Raw genomic sequence first — 15,402 nt, 5'->3', positions numbered from 1 at the left:
ACAAACCTGTCCAAAAGGTGGTTTGGGGCAGGGTGAACGATGTGTTCGCAGTTGCAATTTGAGGCACGAGTGGATAAGAGGTGACGGTTGAGAGTAGGACGAAAATTGCTGCAAGAGCGCCATCAGACTGGGTATGTCAGTGCGTGCCATTATTAGCCGCATCTTAGACGCACACCCGAAATTAACTTGAGGCCGTGGTTCGAAAAAGGGAAACTTTAAGACAAAGTTATAGCATTTGATGGTAATTATTCGGGCACCCAGAACCTGCCCATGCGGCCACAGTTTTATTCGAAGTTGTTTACACGAACCAGAGCCCGATATAGGCGCGGAATTTGTGTTTTGATGGCCGCCGGTGGCTCCGCTCACCGCCTCTATGAAAACAGCGGGAAATTTTATGGAAAACCGGTTTCTTCGCGTGTTTTCTTAAGTATTAGATTTGGAAATAACCTTATAATGACTCAGACTGTAATCACGCCCATTACGTCCGCGCAAACTCAAATTATGGCAGCCATTCGCGACCTGGATATGGAAAATTCTTCTATTGCCACGGCAAGCGCCTCGCCAAAACCAAGGAATTCATCACAGCTAGTAAGCTTTTTGTTTATTATGATGACCAGCACACTATATCTCTAGCTTAAGGCTTGACCGATATATCGAGCCATCAATAGTGCAGAACAAGTAGATGGCACAATAAGATGGCCACTGCCTGCACGTCCTTGCACAAAGTAAACAGACTGAAACGGTCCTGTGGGTAACACGCTCGTCTGAGAAATATGAGAGATATAGTGGACTACGGGCAAGCCATCAGGCTGTGTACAGTAGTCACGGTACCGTCATCGCGACGCCTTACCTCGGTTCGTGGAAGGCCCCGTACGTGAACATTTTGGATAAGCCGTTTATGTTTGTCATCGTAGTTATGATATTCTTGGGTCCAGCAAGGGTCATGGTGGTTTGTTGTTGCCATTCAAATGAGGTAATAAGACAGTCATGCCTACTTTGAGGACCCAAAATAGGAAAAAGTGCCCGAAAGGTTTGCTAGAAAGCACTTTCATGTGACCTAAGATGTTTCCGGAGATAACAGACGGTCAAAAGTTGTCACAATCTCTAACTACTTCAAGGAGGCGACACTGCCAGATTTCAAAAATGGTACTCGACATTTACGAGTAGATAATAGGTATGCGGTCGATGCGAACTGGTGAGGACGTATGTGAGTATCAGGAACGTGCACTGGCTAGCTTGGAAGTTGCGGAAATATGAGATTAGAGATATTTAGTGATGTTGCCTGTTCATACGATGAGCTGACCTCAGAATGGAAACGTTACGGCCTGGAGAAATGTGTGGGGCTTTGCATAACCAGTTGCCTCTGAGGCGTCATATCACGTGCATTTGGTGGTATCGTAGCATCTTTTCTCTATGCATATTTCGGTTTATAGGGCAATTGCTCGGGATGTACGCTACGACCAGGACAAGCTTAGACCGGAATCAATTTTTCCTTCCTCCATTGCAGATTATGAAGTTCATCATGCGGAGGGAGTATATTTTGGGGAGAGGTCATGCAATCGAAGTGAGGTTTGTCAACCGTACAATCGTTTGCATCGTTGTGGACAGGGAGTGCAGAAGGGGCATGTTACGAAAATATATGGAGGGCTCCAAAAGCTTTCGTATACAAAGTTGTGTCCATCGAGAGGGCCTTTCTCCACTTAATTTCATCATCGACGAGATGATGGGATGAACGCTGAAATGTCTTCTGGACCCAGTTTCCCGGAAAAAATCTTATCGATCTGGGGATATGCAGGCGTTCTCATCTCCGAGGGAGAGGAAAAGGCGCAGGTGTTCTTGGATGAACTGACCAAAGTCATTCTGTCCATAGATGTGCAATTTGCACCCACAAAGTGTACCGTTAACATACATCGGTATATGAGAGCCCGTAGTGGATGTCATTTTGTATTAATAATAATAAAAATAATAATGTTCATTCCCAACTTTGGGTGGCATCCGTCTGGCATGATGATGGCATGAGATGTTTGACATGAAATGATTTGGTCTGTATGGGCAATTCTGTGAGGAAAGGGTTATTTTTGGTTGACCGAGGAAACCCTCAGAGATAGAACAAAGCTTACATAAGATCGCACATATTTTTCTGATCCGGTTGGAGAAATAGTGTGGTGCGCCGCTTTATATACATTCGAATTTGGAGTAGTTTTGATTGTGGTGTGACTCATGGGGTCAATGCCTGAAGCTGCAATGCTCGGGTCACCTTTGCTAATTTGAAGCATCTATGGCCTCAAGGCGGCCGTGAATATCAAGTAACTTGTGTATCAGGCCGCAATGCGAGCTGTTCTGTTGTATGGCTATGGGACCTGGCCCTTTTAGGAAGCGGAACCAATGCGCTTTTAGGCGTTTGACGATGGCTATCTCAAAAACCATGGCTCGTGTGGTCGGTGTCGGCAAATCCATGAGGCGACAGCTACATAGCTACTGAAAAACGTGTCCCTGCAGTCTCCAGCTTGATCATCATCCTTCTATGGGGCAGGTGGATCGTCGCAAATTCGGCTTGCCCTTTCCACAAGTTAAAATCCTTATACGGTGTTCGGTTGGCCCTATGCTGCAGCAACATATCCCCATCTAACCTAACCCTGCACCCGACTTCAATGCAACAGCGCAACCAGTGAGTCTCTTTAGTTTCAGACTGCACCATATTTTTGAGATAGAACTTGCCATGTTCTCCCAAGTCGAATTATCCCACATCCATCTTAGCATGCACTTTCGCTCGTTGTGACTTCTGTATCACATAAAACGCTTGAAAATTTCTCCCGCTCAATCTCCCTGAACTCAACTGCGTAAATTCAAATGTCCCGCCCAATCCTGCTTTCTATTCATTGACATTTTCTTATTATCGCATCACCCCATCTCTATCCCATCCATTAAAGCATTGCGTTGCACAAACTATGAACATGTTGTTGGTTCCTCAAATGAACCGTATTATCACTTGTTTAAATTCACATTTTGGGCACTTTTCGAACTGGTTTCTCATGCTTGATACTTGTCTCCGTGTTTGTCGTGGGTCTAACTGTCGGTCGATACCTGTCAAGGTTTGTTGTACATTAGTTTATTTATTGATATTTTGTCATACAGTACAGCACATTTTCGTCGGGATCACTTTCGTTTTGAATTCGGATCCATTGTTCGGTGCTCGTTGCTCGACTTATCGATTTTGTCGCTTACAGTACTTGGCAAGAACACTTTCCGCGAACTCCGTCGAAAATACCAATAGCAAGGAGCGGTGTATTAAAAGAGAAGAATCATGGAGAAGAGGCTATACAGACAGACGGCAGGCAAGTGATTCGTGATATGCATTCTTGTATGGGCTCTTCGGCTGGGTCTAGAGATAGCAGGCGTAGCAGGAGATCCGAGTCAGCCTTATTATCAGCCAAGTTAAAGCGAAGTCAGCTACAGAAAGTGTAGGAAATGCAGGCTGTGAGAGACGAGCAGGACCGTCAGATCCAGCCAATGAAAGCTGATAACGACGTAGAAGCTGCTCGTTTAATGCACACCGTCCCTTGCTCCGAGGATGAATCGCGTGCCGATGATGAGTCAGTTTCTGCGCCCTCAAGGGTGGCGATTTACGCTGAGGAATGCCGCAGGTAACATGAACTTGGGCCGTCATACCGCGAGCCTAATTCTGATGCTAATAATGTTCCAGTTGCAACCACATCCAAATCGGCTGAGATACCAGTGTGGGATGACCCCACCAAAGGGTACCTTTTAGGGAAGCACTCCCCTAAGCGCAACAGCGAAGGGTGTACGGCTGGTAATCATACGCTAGCCCCTTTGACTTTAATTGACTTCCCCATATTCGAATTAGCTAAATTCGACGGTAGTTCGCAAGATTATTCGAAATTCATTCGTCGGTTTGAGTTCTATGTTGAGTCGAGAACGACTGATGATGGGTAGAGGTTGCTTTGCTTGCTGCATTACTGCAGAGGGAGAGCGCGCGAGGCCATCGCAGGGTGCACGGTACTTCCACCCCCAGAAGCCTATCGACGTGCCCGCCAAATTCTGAGTAGGCTTTTTGGCAGGTCTCATTGTGTCGCCCGATCGTTGTTAGATGGGCTGCACGAAACGTTTAGGGCATTCTCGGCTTCTCCAGCTGATTTACCACGGCTCACAATAAAACTGGAGAATTGCGAAATAGCCTTGAAACAGATAGGTTATGAGGCCCACCTGAACTCCCTGTCGATTCTCGAACGGTTTGTTCGCTGCCTGCCAATATCGCTCCAGCAGAAGTGGGCCGAATACATCAATAGTGTAACGAAGGATGAACTTGAACCGACGTTTAGAGATCTTCGTGACTTCATGGATATCAGAGCAAGGATATCCCATAGTAGGTTTGGCACGATAGCCGACCAAACCAACAAGTGTCGCGCGGCCCAGACAACCCTGCCCAAGCAATCCATCAAACGGCAACATTCATTCGTTAACGCTGCTTTTGAGGCACCTGAATCCTGCCCTCTTCGTAGGGAACCGCACCCATTAACAGATTGCGTGAAATTTGCGGAGTATGAGTGTGATAAAGGCCGGGATGTGGCTATGTGGTGTAAGGTGTGCTTCCGTTGCTTGAGGGCTGGGCACATGATCAAGGCATGCAACACTGAACGCAAGTGTGTTGTAGATGAATGCAAGGCACGTCACCATTACTTGCTACACACCACGCCTGAACATTCGCGTTCGGTGCAGGGCATCTATAACACTGCCAATGCACTTCAAGGTTCAACAGCGTTGAGCTTGCTCCTAGTCCGCATTGAAGGGCCCTTAGGTGAGATCGTTGTCTACGCGTTGTTAGACAATGACTCCGATACTACCCTGGTGAGCCACGACGTGTTGCGAAAACTGGGCATCCCGCCACACCCATCACAATTCACTATCAAGACCATGAGTGGTACATGTCTATCCGATTAGTGCGTGGAGAACTTAGAAATCGGATCCCTGTTAGACAGCACTTGGGTCAATATCGAGAAAGCGTTCGTTGTGCCTGGTATTATGCCATGCGTTAACGTCAGATCTCGTCTAGCACTGGCAAGGCGCCATGCGCATTTGGACGACTTGCATATCACCGAAATACCACGCAAGTGTGCCGCAATTTTGATAGGATGTGACGTACATTGGGGACTCACATTGGGTACTGGACCAGCGACTAGGGGCACGTAAACAGCCGTTTGGATTGAAAACGCCCCTCGGATGTACTATCTTAGACCCAAAAGGGAGTGAACAGCGGTGTCACCTTTCTGTAAATTGCCTATCTCGGGAAGATCCGAACATCATGCAACAACTGAATCGACTATACAATGACGAGTTTGCAGATGTTAACTCGCTTAATTTGGCCTTGTCTCCCGAAGATAAACGTGTTCTGGAGTTCGTAAAAGCAAGGGTTCGTGTGATTGATAGTCAATTTGTTATCCCATTGCCATGGAAAGATGATAGCAGTTGTGCCACTTCCAACCTGCAGATGGCAATCATGTAACTGCAGAGTTTGAAAAGGCGTTTCTTGAAGGATGTGACCTATTTCCAACAGTATAAATATGTGATAGAACGCAGCTTTAAGACGGGATACGCTTCGTCAGTGCCGGCACATCAGTTGAGTCCCGAGTTTCGTCCTCGGTGGTATTTATCTCATCAATCAGTCGTCATTCTGAAGAAGCCTGGGAAATTGAGGGTGGTGTTTGATTGTGCGGTGCAATTCAACAAGTAATCTCCAAATGACTACATCTATAAAGGTCCAGATTGGACAACTGATCTGATAGAAGTGCTTTTGCGTTTTCGCAAGGAGCGCGCAGCACTTTTGGTTGACATAGAAGGGATGTGTATGCAAGTCCGCGTTCCGGAAAACGATACAGGCGCCCTTCGGTCCCTATGGTGGCCGGGTAGCGATATTTCATTGGAGCCGGTGGAGTTCCAAATGAACGCGCACGTGTTTGGAGCGAACTATTTGCCATTCTGCGCCAACTTTGCTCTGCAGCAAACTGTGGAGCTATTTGCAAATGACTATGATCTTATAGTCTCCGTGGCGATTCGTAATAATTTCTACGTAGGCGACTGTTTGTTGTCCGTTCCATCCATTGATGCCGCTAGAATGATATCCACTCAGCTGACTGAAATGCTCTTCAAGGCAGGCTTCCACCTCAGAAAATGGGCAACTAACGCACCCGAGGCCATAGAGCACTTTTTCAGTGCCGAGCGTGCTGAGTCACCGGTAACGTTGTCGTGTTGCAACCCGGTCATACATCCAACCCTTGGTATACAATGGGATAATTTACGAGACGAATTCTGTTTCCAGTATGCTATACCGAGAGGACCGCACACGAGACGCGGCATATTGTCATCTGTGTGTTCCCTTTTTGGCCCACCTGGTATCGTGGCACCGCTCTGCTTACCACCTTAGCAACTGCTACAAAGGCTGTGTCGAACCGGCCTTGGACGGGACACTCCTATCGACCAGTCATGTGCAAAAGAATGAACAGATTGGGTTGACATTGTCACCCCGCTCGGTAAAATCGGACAGTCTAGGTGTATGTTCTCAGTGGACATTAGCTATCGAGGTGAAGCAGATCTGCATCTGTTCAGCGACGCATCAGATATCGGATATGGGGTTGCTGCTTACGTTCGGTTCTGTGCGGGGCTTAATCGACCATGTTGTCGATTGCTTTTTGGTAAGTCGAGAGTGTCCCCCCTCAAGACAGTATCTCGGCTGGAGCTAACAGCGACCGTGCTTGCGGTAAAGACAGTCTGTATCATTACTAAGAGTCTGAAGGACATATCGTTCAAAAGTTATTTTTGGACGGATTCGCAGATTGTTTTGCACTGGATTAACGATCGATCTTCCAGATTCACGACGTTTGTTGCAAATCACTTGGTAATCATACACGAGTATTCCAGCAGGGAGCAGTGGAGGCACGTTAAATCTTCAGATAATCTTGCAGATGTGACACCAGACGCTTGTGCCTGATTGAGGGTGCTGAGTAGAGTGTAGACTTTTTGGGTCTGATGCCGGAATTCCCGTAGAGGTCAGCGTTCTCTCTCCCCCTAGACCAGTCATAGCCTAGACCCTACTTGAGCGTATCCTCGTATCACTTTGCAACGCATCGCTTGGAGAAATTTGGTGGCCGGTGTATCGCACAAAACGCTTAAAAATTTCTCCCGCCCAATCTCCCTGAACTCAACTGCGTAAATTCAAATGTCCCGCCCAATCCTGCTTTCTATTCATTGACATTTTCTTATTATCGCATCACCTTACCTCTATCCCATCCATTAAAGCATTGCGTTGCACAAACTATGAACATGTTGTTGGTTCCTCAAATGAACCGTATTATCACTTGTTTAAATTCACATTTTGGGCACTTTTCGAACTGGTTTCTCATGCTTGATACTTGTCTCCGTGTTTGTCGTGGGTCTAACTGTCGGTCGATACCTGTCAAGGTTTGTTGTACATTAGTTTATTTATTGATATTTTGTCATACAGTACAGCACATTTTCGTCGGGATCACTTTCGTTTTGAATTCGGATCCATTGTTCGGTGCTCGTTGCTCGACTTATCGATTTTGTCGCTCACAACTTCAGACATTTACCCAACTACCCAAGGTCACCCATGGCCAGCAATCGTTTTCAGTATTAGTTCGTGTCAGCAGGCTGTCTTTGAACTAGTCGGACCTCATGCTCACCGTTTCTCACAAGCTAGGAAAGAAACCTATTAATACTATTTCATCGAATACTTCCAGCCTTTTATGATATTGTCTTCTTTCCGCGCAATCCCCACTACCCGCAAATCCCACAGTCATACGTCATTCTGAATGTGAACGCATGATCATGCCAGATGGTATGCTACACACAATTTGGGAACAAACATTAGTAATATTGCTATCATTATTATAATTACACGGGTGGATACACAGGATCGAGGCTTTTGCCCAAGTTTCCCGGGTCGGTTTTGTTCTTGTCGGTCAGCGTCTGTCGTTCATCTGAAAGGCACAAGTGAAAAAAGGGTGTAGCACTGCTCTTTATGTTCTCAGCGCGGGGATTCGCATAAATAAGTGTCTAATAGTGCTTTAAATTGGGTTCGAGAAGGAGCGTGTACAACCGTCGAAGGAAGGTCATTCCACACACCTACAACCCGAAATGAGAAAAAAATTTGTCTAATGAATGTGTGTGCTCTGAGCTTGAAAATTTTCTTACTATGTCCCGGCCGGGTGTTTGCTGGGTCAACGGTAAAAAACCTGTTTGCCAAGCTTCGTTCAAACAGGGCGTAAGTAAGAATTAGGTCCCCTCGGAGGCGACGGTACTCCAGGGGAAAGAGATCAAGCATCGCGAGACGCGTTTCGTAGTCCACGGATTTGAGGCCGGCAACCATTCTAGTGGCGGCCCGCTGGACACGCTCAATGAGGGTAACGTCTTTCGTACGTCCTGAGTAGACAACTTGGTTGGCGTACTCCAGGAGCGGTCTGACGTAGGCCCCATAGAGTATTTGGAAGTCCATGCGAGTAATACGGGAGAAGGTGCGTCGGATCATCCGTAAAATGGCGAATGCCTTTTGGGCCGATTTCTCATGGTGTAGTGCGAAGGACAAGTTTGAGGAGACCCAGATGCCTAAATCTTTTTTGGCATCTATCCTCATGATGTTTTCTGGTCCCTTTTCACCATGCATAACAAAGGCAATCGCTGAATCCCCTCCAAACAACACATGGACGCACTTTTCATCATTCAGAGGAAGGTGCCAGTCCAACGACCACTGCTTGGCAGCGTCTACATCAATTTGGAGGGAACTGGCATTAGTACTCCAGGATTTCAAATCGTCCGCACAAAGTAGACATGGACTCGCAAGAATATCTGGGAGGTCGTTGACGTAGATCAGAAACAGGAGTGGTCCCAGGACGGACCCTTGGGTAACTCCAATGGAGACTGGCGCTGAATAAGAGCAGGTGGAGCTTATTCTCACTCGGAATGATGTGTCTGATAGGAACGCCTTGATCTAATGAAGGATTTTTCCTTGAATCTCGTAAGACTCGAGTTTGTGGAGCAGCAGGACTTGTGGAACCCTATCAAATGCTTTCGAGAGGTCGAAAAACATGGCATCCGACATGCGTCCTTCGTCCTTGGTTTGGAATACGTTGTCCATAAACACGAGCATGTAGGTCACGCAAGAGCGGTGTGGGACAAATCCATGTTGAGCTGGAGATATCAGATTGCCGGAAGTAAGGTGGTCTAGTATAGCTCGCTTCAGATTGGGTTCCGTCACCTTGCACGGGACGCTAGTGAGGCCTATAGGCCTATAGCTGCTAGGCGACAGTCAGTCACCAGTTTTGTAGATTGGCTTGACGGTCGCTGCTTTCCAAGCAGGGGGACAGTGGCCTTCGTCAAGCGACTGACGAAACACCAGGTGTAAATGATTTGCCAGTGTGGAGGACGTTTCTTTCAGGTGGGGCTGAGTATAGACAGGCATAGTGTTCGCTGTAAACCTCAGATACCACTGCTGGGTCATTCGTCGGTTCTGCGTTTCTCTCCCTCAAGAAGAACGCCGATGTCTTGTTTCTGCGGCGATGTCTCATGTATTTGAACAGAACGTTTTTGCTTTTTTCCAGCGAGGTCCAGAATGGTGGCTTGTTTTTGTATGTTCCATTTGGGGATGTCTGATTTACAGTGGTTCCCCATTGTATGAAGTGCCAGCTCATGTTCTGTACCCCCTGTAGTCAACTTTCTGAGAAAGAGTTAGGATCTTTTTTCCACAAGTCAGCGAATCCTTTTGGCAGCCTGCAATACATCCGAGTGCGTGCCGGTTTTTTTGGGACGAACGTTGCGTCAGCCCCATGAACTTTTTGGACAATGGTCCTTTATAGTTCTTCCACTGGAGCTGTTCAAGAAAGATGCGCATTCCTGAGAAGTCTGCACGGCAGAAGTCTCGAAACCACGTTTGGGGTTCCGAATTTCTGGCCCAATAGCAGGTGAAATTAAAGGTCAGTACACGGTGATCGCTATGTCCCGGTGAAGCGTTAATTTCTACCTGATCAACGAAGTGTCTTTCGTTGGTGATGACCAAATCCAACAGTGATGGTTGTTGGCCTGCGCGGTATTTGGTGGGTGCAACGACATGTTGACTTTAAGCGCTCTGTTGAACGACTTCAATTAGCGTCGCCGAAGAACGCCCGCTTGATTCGACGCGCTGGAGTTTTATCCAGGAGGCCTTTGGGGCATTGAAGTCCCCTACCAGCAGGAGATCAGTGAAGTGTTATTCGGTGGAGAGTTGCCTAAGGGTTTGTATGAGGAATTGGCCATCTTCAGGTGGACTCGAGGGGCTACGGTAGGTCACACTGAGAAGGAGAGAATCGGACCCGCGCAGTGGTATTTAGACCCACAGTGCATCGCAAAAGGGTGCGGGGGTGGTTTCAGAGAGGACAGTCGGGATTGGTATGGCCGGTTGTAAGTACAGAGCAACCCCAGCTGCCCGCCCTCTTTTTGAGTCGGCTCGAAAAATAAAGTAACCGTTTATCGAGATCTCCGCGTCAGGGACATCTGGTGTGAGCCAGGTCTCTGTGAGTGCGATTATGGACGGTTTTTCAAGGCAAGCTGACTGTCTAACATCGCCGAGTTTGTTGAAAAGGCTCTACTTCAAGATGAATGATGAGATGGACGAAGCCCACAGGGGTGCCCCATGCTGGTTAGGTTACTAATGTGGTTAACAATGTGATGATTTCAAGTTTCGACGAGAAAGACCTAGCTGCCGAGTTTTTAAGCAACATTGTATCGGTAGCAGAGAGCAGAAATCGAGTGAAGTTAGGATTTAGTACTCCAAACGAGCGGATTTAACACCAAGCGCCCGTCCACATTCTAGATCTTTGCTACGGCTGCATCCATTGGTGCACGTTTGGCGACGCGTGTGGACCTTGAATCTAAGGGCTCAGGTCTACACCGCTTGGTCTTACGACTGACAAGTAAACGCTTCTATTCAGCCCTAACTCCGCCGCGCCCAATAATGCATTTCGTTGCCGAATCCCACCGTCTAAGCATCGATGTGCACACGACTTCCCCGTTATCGCCCATTTGGACTACTTCAGCTGGTTGTGAGCTTACCTTCATAACTTTCATAACCTTCATAAGTCCCCAAGTTCAGCACGGACACCGACACGGGGTTGTTGACAAAGGGATTTGTTAAGTGATCAGCGAGTTAGCCACTACAATTTTGTTTAATTATTTCTTCTAGAGTCGTGATTGATTATACATTTTTTTCAGAAACCCTGTCGAGCAAAAAACTGAGAAATGGATTGACTACTTATCATGTGTGTACCGATGCAACCAATGAGGAGGAACATGATTTGTTAAAGGTGGTTGTGTATTTTTCAGGCATGGGGTGTTGGTGGGTGAACGAAGTACGGATATGAAGGACCAACATAGGCCATTGGATTAGTCTGTTATGTGTATGGTTAAGGGCATTATAACCAGCTACGAGCATGTGCGAGGGCCCGGCACTAAGAGTAAAAGGAAGAAGGCCTTCGCTCCCGAGTTATTTACTGGGAAATGCGAACTGACCGGCTACAGACCATCGGACAGGGAAGCAAAATCCTAATTAGCATCTTATTTGCGAAAACTGGACATCCATCTTCTCCCGAACGGATCTTTTTGAACTTTCCTGGAGATTCATTGACTCCAATCAATCCTCGCTCAACTCCAAGCAAATGTCACAAAGAGACTCCACGAATTCCGTAACAGATCGTTCCTTTTCAAAAGACGTGAAGTGAATTTCCACGAACACCACATACTACTCGCGTACCTCTCCATCAGTAATACCACCGTTACATACCTCCACCCCTTAAAGCTCGATCGCATGCCATCGATCTTCATTTACCTCCGTCAGGTCGGCTTCGGCATAGGGTCTACTCGGCCGCTTTTCGCGTGTATCATGCCACTTGTGAAGCCGCGTCCCATTCACTATTTGCGATCCTCGACCATCTTCAATGGTATAGACGTTCGCCGGCGGTCGGTAACGACAAACGGCCCTTGCCATCGACTGCCTAGCTTCCGCGACCCCAGTCCACTCCCTCCAGGATTCTGGTGGTCCTTCCAGCTGACGCTCGTGCCTATGGGAAACGTTCATACTTTTGTACTTGCCGTTTTCTGCTTAATCCTATCCTGAATGGCGGTCAAGCTTTCTCGACCTCTCCTTCTTTCTTCCTCTAGCTCCTCCGGAGACAAGCGTCTTCCCGCCCACAACCCAATTTCCTGATCAACCGGAACGCGCGGATGTCGACCGTACATCAGCATAAACATGGACTTGCCTGTGTTTGACTGTGTGGAAGCACGAAGAGCTAGCAAGACCATTGGAAAGTTCATTTTCCAATCACCTTTGGCCGCAAGCTACTCCTTGATCGTTCGGTTAGGCTATTTGTTTGCGGGTGGTATGGTGCCGTCCTTAGCCGTCTGACACCCAGCTTCTGCAGGTAATTCCCAAACTCCTTGCTCTTGAAGCAAGGCCTCTGATCGGTTAACCATTTTTGGAACCCCATGGTCGGCGACGATGTGATGCATCACCACTCCACTGATCGTCGTCGCCCGCTAATTAGGCATGGTTGCCGCCTCAATCCATCGCGACAGGTGTTCTGGCATCATCGCGATGTATTTATTCTTACTGGTTATCACCGAAAATGGGCTAATGAAGTCAACTGACGACAGCTCGCCGATTTCTGAGACAGGAATAGGTTCCATTGGATGGGTTGCCCCTGTCGTATCCTCTTTCATTGGTTGGCATCGCCTACAGGGCACCACATAACTCACCACCTTACTTCTCGTCCCAGGCCAGTAGACCCTTCGTCGAAGTGAGTCGTACGTCCTCGTGCACCCTGTATGTGCCACATCATGGCATTCGACGATAAGGTTCCGTCTCAAGAAGCGAGGTATCACGGGCAGTAAAACATCCGAATCAGTGGCGTTCCAGGAAATTATGCCAGCTTCATTCAGCCCCAGCCGGTCAAAGTGACTCTGGAACGCGTCTAATTCCTTGTCTCCCTCTCCGTTCTCAACGTTCCTCCCATACAACAAGGCAGATGCTACCTTTTGAAATACAGGATCCTGCCGTTTTAGTTGCACCAACTTTCCGGGATCCAGTTCGACAATGAAGCCATTGGATCCAATCAGGATCTTGGTGACCTCATCTTCAGCCTCTGGTCTTGACAGCCAATCAGCCAAGTGGTTCTCCTTCTGGCACGTGCTGGATTGTGGAGTCGTACTCTTGCAGTCGGGGCGATCAGCGTGCGAGCTTCCCGGTAGTCCTAATCCACTCCACGGTTTTGTGATCGGTTTCGACATGAAACCTTTGCCCAAGTAGATATGGTTTCCACTTATCTAGGGCCCAGACGATCGCCAAACATTCCTTCTCAGTGGTGGAGTACTTCTGTTCAGCATTTGTCAGGACGCGACTGGCATATTCGATAACTTCATTCCTCTGCTTTAGGACCGCGCCGATACCGCGATCACTGGCGTCCGTTGCAACAATAAACATCTCTCCGACCCTGGGAAGTTTGAAGGTTAGTTGCTGATCCAACATCTGTGCTTTGACATGCTCAAAAGCTTCATGTGCTTCTCCGGTCTATTCGAACTTCCGATTTAGACCAAGCAAATCGTACAGTGGTGAAGCGATTTCGTTGAAATCCTTAACGAACCGGCTGTGGTATGCTGTTCGTCCAAGAAACTGCCGTAGAGACTGCTTTGAATTAAGATCAGCAAAATTTTTGATCTTTGCCAATTTTTCGGGCAGTGGGCTAACTTCTCCCAGACACATTTCGTGCCCAGCAGTGTCACCGAACCTTGAGCGAGCTGTGTCTTGGCTTCATCTATCCGCAGGCCAGCCTTCCGGATCCGCTTCAATACAGCTTTGAAGTAAACTGAGTGCACTGGTTCCGAATTGCTGTACACAACCATATCGTCTCCGTACACGGCAACATTCTGGAACCCCTGGGTTACCCGGAGCATCAAGCGCCGGAATGTGAATGGTGCCCCGAACAAACCAAACGGCATTCGTCCAAATTGATATTGGGTGTACCTAACAGAAAACGCCCTTTTCTCCTGGTCCTCCTCCTTGATAGGTTTTTCATAGTATCCAGGAAGCAAGTCGAACACAGTGAAGTATCGGGAGTGCTGGAGGGAATAGAAAATCTTTGCAGCCGGAAGCACGGCTACAACCCGATTTACGGTCAGCTCATTCAAGCGCCGGAAATCCACGCAAAACCTGTATTTTCCAATCACCTTCCTTAGAAGCACAACTGAGGAATTGTACGCACGCAGCGCACTAACAACAGCGCCTGGGTAACCTTCAAGCTTGATTGCACCATACTTTGTCACCAGCATTCCGTGCATTAGTTCAATCACAAAATCTGTGCGCTTGAGAAAATCCGCCCACAATATTATCTGTTCTACGTCTGGGCTGATTAGGAACGCATGCTGCACGGACTTGTCGCCTAGGTGTATCGAGCGCGTTGACAATCCGTCAGTCTTCAGTCGATATCCACCAAGAGCTATCACGGCTAGCCCGTACGGTCTGCGTTCAGCTTGGTTCCCTCTTTGCATCAGCGATAGTTCTGCTCCTGTATCAATCAAACATAACTCCGTTTTCCCGTATACCTCGACAACAGCCTGTATGGTAGCTTGTCGGTGCGCTAATCGCGACCCACCCTGAAAAAGAAGAGTACTCTAAATTTTTATTTTGTACAAGTGGTCGGGTACATGGACACTGATTCTTCCAGTGGCCAGGCTTGCCACACATGTAGCAACGGCTGGTTCGAGCTTGCCCTTACGATTCCGTCTTCAAGGCTGCCAGCTGTTCGGCGAGTTTGTTCACTCTGCTGTGCAGTTCCTGCGCTAGTGAACCATCCCTCTTCTCCTACGACTGCAACGTGGTCAGTGGTGCCCCGGGCAGCTCCCGTTTCAGACGCACCATCTCCTCCACATCCAACTGGCCAGTTGCTCGCGTCAACCACAACTGAACACCAAGTGCCGCCGCACACCTTCGAGGAATTGGTCACTCCGTCCAGCCTTGGCAAAGCGCGATCCAACGACTGTTGCAGGCCTGCGAGGAACACAGTCGTGTCAGATCCAGGCGCCATCCTGGCAGTCTTGAACCGCCTCCAGGAAGGTCCGAACATCCCCATCCTCAAGAGGTTGGGGCCACGGGATCTTCATCCTTATCCTGGGCACGGCACCAAATGGAAGGATGAAGGCCCTTGCTTCGGAGTTATTTACTGGGAAACGCCAACTTATCGGTCACAGACCATCGGACAGAGAAGCAAAACTCTAATTTGCATCTAATTTAAAAAAAACATCCATCTTCTCCTGAACGGATCTTCTTGAACTTTCCCGGAGATTCATTGA

The sequence above is a fragment of the Opisthorchis viverrini genome (genome assembly GCF_000715545.1).
Source record: "Opisthorchis viverrini unplaced genomic scaffold opera_v5_303, whole genome shotgun sequence".
NCBI classification, from domain to species: domain Eukaryota; kingdom Metazoa; phylum Platyhelminthes; class Trematoda; order Opisthorchiida; family Opisthorchiidae; genus Opisthorchis; species Opisthorchis viverrini.
The sequence above is the reverse complement of the archived record's forward strand: the minus strand, read 5'-3'. Positions refer to the sequence as shown.